The sequence below is a fragment of the Bison bison genome, unplaced genomic scaffold, assembly GCF_000754665.1.
Source record: "Bison bison bison isolate TAMUID 2011002044 unplaced genomic scaffold, Bison_UMD1.0 scf7180017864512, whole genome shotgun sequence".
NCBI classification, from domain to species: domain Eukaryota; kingdom Metazoa; phylum Chordata; class Mammalia; order Artiodactyla; family Bovidae; genus Bison; species Bison bison.
The window spans coordinates 190625-194483 of NW_011495066.1; the positions used below are offsets into that span (position 1 = coordinate 190625).

General features: G+C 39.2%; 1 pseudogene; it reads left to right on the forward strand.

Annotated features, from left to right (window-relative positions):
* Positions 1-3859, forward strand: part of LOC104981017 — a 70387-nt pseudogene that overhangs the window by 25600 nt on the left and 40928 nt on the right.

The following is a 3859-nucleotide window of genomic DNA, read 5'->3' on the forward strand; positions in this document are numbered from 1 at the left end:
TATCATATATGAAACAAATCGCTGTTCTGGTTCGATGCATGATACAAGCTGCTTGGGGCTGGTGCACTGGGATGACACAGAGGGATGGTATGGGAAGGGAGTTGGAAGGGTGGTTCCGGATGGGGAATACGTGTACACCCTTGGTGCATTCATGTTGATGTATGGCAAAACCAATACAATATTGTAAATTAATTGGCCTCCAATTAAAATAAATAAATTTATATTAAAAAATATAGTTTTGGAAGTTCTAGCCATGGTAATCTATAAAGAAAAATAAATTTAAAAATATCCAAATTGGAAAAGAAGACTCATTGTTTCCAATGACATGATTCTATACATAAAAAGTCCTATAAATGCTAACAGCTCATCGGTGGATTTAATAAAGATACAGGATACACAATTAATACACAAAAATATTTTGCAGTTTACAAAGCAACAATGAAAGAGCAATAAGAGATATTAAGGTAACAGTCCCATTTACCATCACATCAAAAGAGCAAGTTACAGGAAATTCTCAGTTTATTTGGTGACTGTGACAGCATAATATTCAAAATCTCATCCTACTGCTCTAAAGACTCCTTTTTGGTGTACTTTGTAAACTTACATTGTCTCCCCTTAAATAAAAATGTTTAAATTTTCATTTTTGATCATAGCTTCTTAACCATTTTATGACTGTCCCTCAGAAATTTCATCAGCTGCTTTGATTCTATACTGATGACTTACAAATCTAACTCAATAACCCTGAATTTCATTTCTGTGGCATGTACAGTACAATTGTCTACAAGACAAATCACACATATTCCTAGGTATCTGAAACTCAACTTGAACCAAGTCAAATATATTTTCAGTAATTCTAGGATCTACCCTCATGTAATGTTTCCATTTCCACAACTGTTGTACATTTACTAATCCCATTTCCAATGTCTCTAAATAGGCCTACCTGCTTTCAATCCATCTTTTTTCTTTTCACAGTTTTAAACTTCTAAAATATGTCATTGCAGCCATTTTCTATCTTAAAAGACTGGAAATTTACTACAGCTTTCATTATAAGGTCTAAGCTTTTAATATGGCTTTCAAATTCTACAGGGCAGTGAATCTCAAAAAATTTTTGAAGTATTTGTAACTTCAAGGTGTATATAATGTGTTGATTTGATACATTTGTATACTGCAATGTGATTACCACCCTTGCCTTAAGTAACACTTCTATTATGTCATGTAATTATAATTTCATTTTTGAAGGGTGAACAATTAAGATCTAATCTCTTAGAAACTTTGAAGTTTATTATACAGTATTGTTATGCTCTGCATTAGCTCTCCAGGACTTATTTATATATTAGTTCCAGCTTGTACACTTAAATAAAATATCCCCAATTTCTGAATCCCCTAGCCTCTGGTGATCACCATTAAATTATCTTTATTTGCAAGTTCAACTTTTTAAGATTCCACATATATGTGATATCAAATAGCAATTTTCTTTCTCTGACTTATCTCACTTTTTATAAGGAGCTCAAGGTTCATCTGTATTGTTACATATGGCAGGGTTATCTTTTTTCTTATGGTTGAATTATATACATGTATGATTTATTTCAGAGAAGGCAATGGCACCCCACTCCAGTACTCTTGCCTGGAAAATCCCATGGACAGAGGAGCCTGGTGGGCTGCAGTCCATGGGGTCGCTAAGAGTCGGACACGACTGAGTGACTTCACTTCACTTCTGTGTATTCTTGCCACCTCTTCTTAATATCTTCTGCTTCTCTTAGGTTCATACTATTTCTGTTCTTTATCGAGCCCATCTTTTCATGAAATAGTCCCTTGGTATCTCTAATTTTCTTGAAGAGATCTCTAATCTTTCCCATTCTATTGTTTTCTTCTATTTTTTTGCATTGATCACTGAGGAAGGCTTTCTTATCTCTCCTTGCTATTCTTTGGAACTGTGCATTCAGGTGCTTACATCTTTCCTTTTCTCCTTTGCTTTTTGCTTCTCTTCTTTTCACAGCTATTTGTAAGGCCTCCCCAGACAGCTATTTTGCTTTTTTTGCATTTCTTTTCCATGGGGATGGTCTTGAACCCTGTCTATTGTACAATGTCACGAACCTCCGTCCATAGTTCATCAGGCACTCTATCTATCAGTTCTAGTCCCATAAATTTATTTCTCACTTCCACTGTATAATATAAGGGATTATACGACATTTCCATTAATTTCAAGAAGATACCTGTCAGTGATACCTTCTGATATTGGTCTTTCTCTATCTGCCTTCCTTTACTTAGTATTATATTCACTCTATCTATCCACGCTGTTGTCACTGGCATTATTCCATTCTGATTCAGGGCTGGGTAGAATTCCAGTGCAGAGGTACACCACTCTGACTTCATTTTCCTGTTGATGAATAACTTCGTTGAATTTGTTGCAGGGAGGGCTTCCCTGGTGGCTCAGCCAGTAGAGAATGCACCTGCCAATGCAGGAAACGTGGGTTCAGTCCCTGAGTGGGGAAGATCCCCTGGAGAAGGGCATGGCAACCCACTCCAGTATTCTTGCCTGGAGAATACCATGGACAGAGGAGCCTCGCAGGCTACACTCCATTGGGTCACAAAGTGTTGGACATGACTGAAGTGACTGAGAATACATGCAAATGAAAAAAAAAAAAAAAGGAATTAGTTGTGTTTTTTTTCATTCTTTCTCTTTTTTGAGAACAAAGGAGGTAAAGAAAACAGTGATCAGGCCTGAACATTCCTAGTTTTTTGTGTTTTTTTTTTTTCCTTTAACTGCTCATAACTCTGAATGTCTCTGACAAAGTTTGCTTTTCTGCCCCCTAACTCTGCAGGAGCTGAGTCACGTTTTCTTCCCTAGACTCTATTAAATACATCCCCTATCTGGTGTTTACCCTTACAACACCCTTCCCCTTGTACTTACATATCAGAAAGAAGGCCACAGAGCCACCCCAACTGCCAGAGTCAGTTACTGCATTATTGACTTCAGCCCATTCATTTTAAAAAATACAACAGGGAAAAATATGGATCCTATCCCCTTTGTTTCTCTTCACTGACCCCTGACTGTGAGCCTTTGCCTTATGTAAGCCCCTAGACTCTTCATGGGCAGAGGGTAGGAGGGTACACAGTTCTTGAGGCATGACCCTATTGTGTTCCCCCTCTCTGCCGGCTTGAGAATAAAAGCCACCTTCATATCTCCTTCAAACTCTGTCTCTGTATTTTTTTATTTGGCTTCACTGGGCAGAAAAAGCCAAGATTTTGGCCAGGAACCATTCTAGTTCTTGGCCATTGACAATTGAGCTGCCCTGAAAGCAAGGGTGCATGTGTCACTGTAAATTCTGATTTTCTCTGGGTTTGAGCCCAGACATGGGATTATTGGGCCATGTGGTTTCTGGATGTTTAGTTGAAAAAGAACCTCCTTGCTGGTTTTGATAGTTCCTGCACCCATTTACACCCCAACTGAGAGTGTAGGAGAATTCCCTTTTGCCTCCATCCTCTCAGCCCGTATTCTCTGTAGATTTTTAGACAGTGGCCATTCTGACCTGTGGGAGGGGATTTTTCATGGGAGTTTTGATTTGTGTGGGACTGCAAGGAGATCCAACCAGTCCATTCTGAAGGAGATCAGCTCTGGGATTTCTTTGGAAGGAATGATGCTAAAGCTGAAACTCCAGGACTTTGGCCACCTCATGCAAAGAGTTCACTCATTGAAAAAGACTCTGATGCTGGGAGGGGTGGGAGGCAGGAGGAGAAGGGTATGACAGAGGATGAGATGGCTAGATGGCATCACTGACTTGATGGACGTGAGTCTGGGTGAACTCCGGGAGTTGGTGATGGACAGGGAGGCCTGGCGTGCTGTGATTCATGGGGTCAC